This window comes from Crinia signifera, chromosome 4, assembly GCF_055691185.1.
Source record: "Crinia signifera chromosome 4, ASM5569118v1, whole genome shotgun sequence".
In the NCBI taxonomy this organism is placed as follows: Eukaryota; Metazoa; Chordata; class Amphibia; order Anura; family Myobatrachidae; genus Crinia; species Crinia signifera.
The window spans coordinates 105,815,190-105,822,748 of NC_139220.1; the positions used below are offsets into that span (position 1 = coordinate 105,815,190).

General features: G+C 43.8%; 1 long non-coding RNA gene across 1 annotated transcript in view; it reads right to left on the bottom strand.

The window, feature by feature from the left end:
* LOC146072378 (uncharacterized) overlaps positions 1-7,093 on the bottom strand; it is a 63,603-nt gene extending 56,510 nt beyond the window's left edge. The window contains exon 1 of the long non-coding RNA XR_014473100.1: positions 7,026-7,093. This is a non-coding gene — a long non-coding RNA (uncharacterized LOC146072378). The remainder of the gene's footprint in view (positions 1-7,025) is intronic.
* Positions 7,094-7,559: the final 466 nt, after the last annotated feature.

Sequence of the window (7,559 nt, forward strand, 5' to 3'; positions counted from 1 at the left end):
TCGGCGCCCCCCCCTCCCCATACCCATACCTGACAGAGCCGCATCCAGTCTCCCTCAGCTCCGCTGCGCTGCTCCAGTCTCCGCTGCGCTGCTGCCCGGCCGCATCTGTGGTCACTGTCCCGTCACTCGCTCCCGGCGCCGGCTCCTGCTGATAATGAAAAGTGACTCTTAGAAAATGGCTGCCAAAACTGTCTGCAATACTGGGGCAGCCATTTTCAGTGTCACTTTTCATTATCAGCAGGAGCCGGCGCCGGGAGCGAGTGACGGGACAGTGACCGAAGATGCGGCCGGGCAGCAGCGCAGCGGGTAACTATAGCACCGCAGCCCCCCCGGCGCCCATAGTTACTCTGCGCCTCCCCGCCATGGCGGGGGCTGCAGAGGCCTAGTTACGCCACTGCTGGTAGCCCCCCCACTACTGGGTATCCCACGTATGTATGGTGCTCGCCTGTACCTGGACTACCTGTCGGATCAACAGGTTGTGGGGATGGTTACGCTGAACCCCATTACCCTGTAGGAGTTATATGAGCAGGTGAGAGATGAATTGTACCATTTTGTAGGTGCCAACTATGCAGTGTCTGCCCAGCACAAATTAATGTGTGCCCTCTACTATTTGTCCACAGCCTCCACTCAGTGTGTGACCTCATGGTCCTTGGTGGTATCACAGGCCACTTTGTCTAAGCATTTTACTCAACTGTTACTTGCTATAAAGAAGTTGTTGCGGACATACTTCAGCAGGCGTTACTTTTCTGCTAAGCACATGTGCCCTGTACTCCAAAATGTTGTAAGTGTACTCATTAACAAATTATTGACCAATACCATCTGTTTCCACCAACATTTAACCTAACACCAGTCCCCAACGGATGCACATGGTGGTGCTGACCTATCCCTTGCTGCTATCTACCTTCTAAGTACTGTTGATACATGTATGAATGAAGTTTGCAGTCAAACATGGCTCACTGGTGTTGTGGAACTACATGTGCCAGCATGGCCAGACACACTACAACCATTACAGTCCAAACCATGAGTGTCAGAGCCTGCTGGAATATGTAGATCCACAACCTTTGCCAGGCAAGGAGTTATACCACACTACTTTAGTGCAATCCCATAGTCATATACCATTACAATATGTTATACTTCACACATTAATTTATATCGAGAAAAAGACACAAACACAATGGTATGCGGTTAGCAATTTTTACTTTTTTTTTTTTTTTTTGTGAAGCATTCTGCATTTTGACATGTGGTAAATAACAACTGTGGGGCCATGTACAAAGATCTTTGGCATTTCAATAACTAAACACACTGATATAGCAGCTACCTTCTCCCAGCATCAGGCAGCCCTACACCACTTCTAGACCCTGCACTAAGCCCACCACGGGTCCTCACACTACGACGGGGTGGGGAAGTGGGGGAGCCACTTATTGGGGTGCTGGATACACTGCTGAGGGTTGATGCAGTGCCACCTCCCACATTGCCTTCCTGCTGCTGTATTTGGGCCTGCATAGCTAGTAGGGCATTGGTCTGCGCTGTGCATGTTTGGGTTAGTGCTGTTAGACTTTGCGCCAGGCTTCCAATATGCCTATTCTGCTCCCTTATTGCAGCAGTTAGTTCTGCAAAACGGGTGTCAATACTGTTGGCAATGCGCACTTGAGTGCCTACACCTACCCGTACACTACGTGCAATTTTGCGTAACTGCGGGAAGGTGTCACGCATGTACCCCTGTATATTACCTATTTGGAGGCTTTGGGAGGCCATGAATTCTAACTGTTTGTCCTTGAAATTAACCAAGGAGTTAGCTACTTGGGAAGCAGTAGCTGCTGTATGGGGTGGGTGGGTGGTTGGGGGTGGGTTGGGAGACACCCCACTTGGGGGAAGATCACTCTGTGACGAGGTCTGCATTTCTTCCTCTGCCGCAAAGGTGTCGACCGGATCAAGAATGATGTCCATTTCGTCTAGCACCACTATTGAAGAATCTGTTGTGTTGCTCCTTAGTTGTATAGCACCTGTGGATACAGATGAAGAGGTAAGTATTGATGCATATATAGGCCACACTGTCGTCTACACTGTTTTACATAGGGCTATAGATGGCTGACGCACATACCTAGGGGTGTTATGCACTTACACATGTACCCCGATACAGCATGCAACATTGACATTAATAATATATCACATGCCTTGCTCAGATTACATTCATTTCTGTAGCAATGTAGCAGCAGGAGCTGAATGTAGTGTGAGATCTTGTTGATGTAACATGGGTGTGTGTACTGTATGTGTAATGGGGTGTGGTTTGTTCATTTACCTGCTTCCGCAGATTCAGCAGCAACGGGCCTTCTTCTCTTGGATGCCGCAGCACTTCGGGACGGACAATCTGTACAAGGAAAGATGGACAGGCATTATGGACATTGCTAAGGCTAAGCATTTTCTGAAAATATGCATTGAATTTACAATAATGGACAATACCCAATGGATAAGGACTGCATTATATCTTGACCACCTTTTTTTTGTTTATAGTCAAATATTTTATTTAAAGCTTAGTAGTAAACTAGTGTACACATGACAACTATTGGTTACTCGGTGGCATGTAGGCATGGCAGCTAAACCACCAGTACAGCACAGGGGTTTTGTACACATACATGTTAGTCTGCTAGAAAGAATGGTACACTGTTAATCAATATGAGTAGTTGTGGAACTACAGGGCCCAGCATTATCAGCAATTTCAAAGTAGGAGCAGACATTTTCTTGTGCATGACCTTGCTGGGCTATGTAGTTCCACAGCAGCACTTTACAAAGCATAACAATACAAGTGCACATTACAGGTATAATACATTGGCATGTATGTTAAAGTTTGCATGGGGTCACACTTACCAGCTCTGGTTGGCGTTTGTGGCCTGTCGGAATCCGCCACATGCATGCCAGGCAGGACCTCAGGTGGGATGATGCGCTTCAGCTTCACCTCATACGCATTGTAGCTGACAGTGGTGGGGCTTCCTCCTCCAGTCCTGGTGGCCTCCTCCATCTCCAGGGCCATTTTATGTTTTAACTGGCGTTTTATATCGTTAAACCGCTTTTTCACATTGCGGACCAGCCGCTTGTGATTACTGACAGCGTTCACCGCCTGGGTGATGTCCTTCCATATAGCCCGTTTGCGCTGGGCAGTGGTCTTGTAGTTGCTTTTTCCGAGCAGACGTTCGAACACTGGCATGATAGCCCTGACAAGTGCCACATTTTCTTCATAAGAAAATCTCACCATCCGGCCACTTTTGGTGCGACCAGCTACCACCTCCTCCTCCTCCTCCTCATTTTCACCACCAGCCATATCGCCCTCCTCCTCCATGCCAGTGTCTTCCTTCTCCTCACCAGCATCTTCCTCCACCTCTGACATGTGGCCCTCCTGCAGCTGGTGTGGGGTATGGTCTAGGGCTTGGCTGTAGGATGGGGATGCCAGCGGATCCTCAACCTCCTCCTGCCGGGGCTGGACGGCCAGGGTCTGGGCTGAGGCTGGCCTTGCTGTGGCCATGCTGCCTGCCACACTGCTGCCTCTCACACTTGACTGGCTGCTGCCACTGCTCCCTCTGCCACTGCTCCCTCTGCCACTGCTCCCTCTGCCACTCATCACTCTGCCACTGCTCCCTCTGCCACTCCTCACTCTGCCACCAACACCTCTTCCTGAACTCACGCTTCCACTGCTCCTCTCCATGCTCCTTACTTCCTATCAAAGAGTGAAATGGCGCCAATGCCCCTTTATATAGGGGGTGTGATGCATAATGGAGGGGACATAGGTGGGCCAATAGGTTGTGGGGTTCTTAGTGATGCGGAGACAGTTTTGTAAATCGCACTCCGGTTGGTCCAAAACTCGCACATGACCGGCGGAAGAAATCGCACTTTTTTGTTACTAAAAAGCGCACTTTTTTGTTACTTAAAATCGCACCTCTTCGCACTTTTCAGCCTCAAATGCGCATCACAATAAATAATCGAATTTTGACTGAAAAGTGCGATTTTGAAAAAGGTGATTTGCGGCGATGTGGTGCGCGAATAAAACATGCGCATTTAGCGCATAGCATAGAATGTCACCCATCATCTTTTAAAAAGTATTATTTTTTTGGAGCACCGAAAAGAATTGAGGGACAGATTTATTAAGGTCGGTGAAGTGATAAAGTGTCTGGTTCTTATTACCGGCCAATCAGCTTCTAACTGTAAAGTTACAGGCTTAGTTTGAAAAAATGACAGGTAGGAGCTGATTGGCCGGTGATAAAAACCATATACTTTATCACTTCACCGAATTTAATAAATCTACCCCTCAATCTCTGGAAATTGAGGCCTTCTTGAATTTTCTAATACACATGTGGTGTGAGCTACATAAAGTACCTAAATGAGCAATAAACTGCAAACCCCTATTTAAGACATACTTTAGGTGCACATTTATAAAAAGGTCACCTAAACACAGCTGCATTGGTAGTGCTGTCCTCAGGGGAAAACACAGGAATTTTATCGGGGTTTCCATACATGTATACACACACATACTGTACTTTTGTGCAGACACATACAACAGCATACATACACACTGCAGACACAAACATAGAGCATGCATACACACTGCAGACACACACACACAGAGCATACATACATACATACATACATACATAACATACTGCAGACTAACATACACAAACATACATATACACTGCAGTCACACTTATTAAGCATACATACAAAAAACCTGCATGCGCCTGTGGCCTTGGAGCGTCAATAGCTCACTGTGTAATCTGGCAAAGCTCTTCAGTGGTTACATTTCCTACAGATCAATTGACATTTTTTTTTTAAAAAGCCACAAATTTACTAAGAAGCAATTCACATGGAAGTCGCCTGTCAAATGTAACTTTGCACCCAAAATCATGGAATATCACCATTGGAGTAAACATTAACAAAATAACATTGGTAGTGGTACCAATGCAAACCCACAATTTAATGAGAATATTTTTTTGCAAGATGTTTCAAAATTGCACAAAAATCCATGCTTTTACCAAGTATGTTCAGTGTGAAGCCTGCCATGAATCAGTGTGATCCTTGCTGGCTTATACTGTATGTTGTTATATGTTGTTAGTGTAGTAAAAAGTGCTTCAGTAAAGAGTGAACCAGCCCCGGATTCTTAAACTGATCCTGGTTCTGGAAATAAAGGGAAATATGCTTAAGTATTTCCCATTTTTCCAACAACCAACTCTGGTGTTCACAAAAAACGGAGATGTGCCAGTCGCACTGAAGGTGTATTGATTAAATATGATAGGAAACCCCTCTAATAGGATAATCACTGTAATTAATTACGGCAGGGGGTGCTACCACGGACACAATACAAGGCAATTAAAGAGGAAAAAGGAAAGTGTGTCACTGTGTGGTGCACAGGAGGTGAATTTCACATAAAATGTAACCTTTATTGATTTCTTTATAAAATGTTGCAAAATATATATGTTTTAGAGACTTTGAGTAGCGTGTGCTGTTTAAGAAGAACCAACTTATTTCAGGGAGATAGTGCAGCGGGGGAACCCCTGTGTGAGGATCGAGTATCCTTTTTAATACGTTTGTCCGTGTCAATTTGTGTATATTTTATGTCAATATTTCGCAACATTTTATAAAGAAATCAATAAAGGTTACATTTTATGTGAAATTCACCTCCTGTGCACCACACAGTGACACACTTTCCTTTTTTCTCTTTAATCAACTCTGGTGTTCTACTAGCCAAGGGGTGTGTGGGGTGGGGGTGCCTAGGTTGTGAAGAGCAAAGCATTCCCACATCATCACATTACCACAACAATGTTAGACTTCTGATTATTTGTGTTCTTATCGTGGAATGCCATGTTAGCTTTACATCAGGGAGTTATTCTGGTTCACTCGCAAAAGCAAATTCCATCTCAAATGGACAAAACCATGTGCACTGCGGGAGGGGGGGGGCAGATGTAACATGTGCAGAGAGAATTAGATTTGGGTGAGTTATTTTGTTTCTGTGCAGGGAATATACTGACTGCTTTATTTTTAAAATGCAATATAGATCTGACTTTGAAGTAAAAGCCCACCCAAATCTAATTCTCTATCACAAGTTACATGTGCCACCTCTGCAGTGCACATAGTTTTGATAATTTGAGAAGGAATTTGCCCTTGTGAGTGAACCAGAATAAGGGCCCAGATGTAACGGGACTAATGTCTTCCAAAAATGACAAATGTGACATGAGCCTTTATGTTCTGGTTATAATTTTGGTAGTACGGTCGCTCAAAGGAAGATTCACCACTGCTCTGAGTTTTCTGCATCTGGAAATAATAGCTCTGGCTGTGTTAAGAAATGGGTTGTAAACCTTTCCAGGATGGATATTGAAATATTTCAATAACTTTCTTTCTCATATTTTCTGGAATTGTTTTGGGCATGACACACTGGATGAAATTTACTAAGATGTGAAATACACTTCATAGGTCATGTTCCTATGGGCAACCAATCACATCCTGTCTATTATCTTATAGAGGGTGGTAAATAAATAAGAAGTAGCTTCTGATTGGTTGCCCATAGCAACATGACCTGTGATGCTATGGGCAACCCACTGTCTGCTTGTTAAGACCTTTTAGCCAGCATAACATTGCTGGGGAGGGTCTGTTTAAGGGAGGTTTAGATTCAACAGGGCTTAAACACAAGTATCAGTTAAATTTGGTTATGGTTGAAAGAGTAACTAAGGGGTAATTGTTATTACACACAGGGCATGTTAGTGTTAGATATTTCTTATCTAGTTAGAAATTATATTTTTAAAATTGTATATTCTGTTTATTTGTGTTGTCATTGTTTTATAGTGAATTGTGTTGGCAGATCTAAAACAAATACATGTAGCATATATGCAAAAAATATAAGAAATTATAAAGTGGCAAAAACTTTCAAGCCACTTAATATAGAGTACAGTAAAAGCATGCTTATATAAACCCACAGATGTCTAGTAACGGGGTGCATCTTTGTGGGTGTAGTTATCTTGTTAATGTCTTGTATTGGAACTTACCTTGTGAGTGGATAAGGAGCAAACAGAAATGAGTTCTGGCAGTACCTCTCTGCTCAGGCAAAGCCATATTCTACCTGTTGCAAGAGTAACACACACAAGAACACAAAAGTCATAACATCCCGACTCAAAAAGAGAAATATCAATCTAAAACAAAACATGAGAAAACTGCGCAAATGAACAGTGAAAACTTCAAAAACACATATTGTTGTTATAATATCTGCACTAGCACCATTAAGAGGTGAAAAATGGCATAAAAATGGGCATACAAACTACAGAGCAATACATAATGTACTTTATAATGGGTTGTTTTTGCGCTAGGGTCTAGACTGTCCTTACTCTTTTTGCACCAATGGCCGAACGTTTATCTTTATCAAAACTTTTCACTACTTTACCTGGCATGCCTGTTACTAGATCCTACTCTGTTTCTATGTCAGTACCTTCTGCTCTTCCCAGTACCAATAACAGGGATAACCTATTACCTGCGGGCACTGATCGCCCTAAAAAGGCTTATCGGGGATATTATTTTGTGTGCCT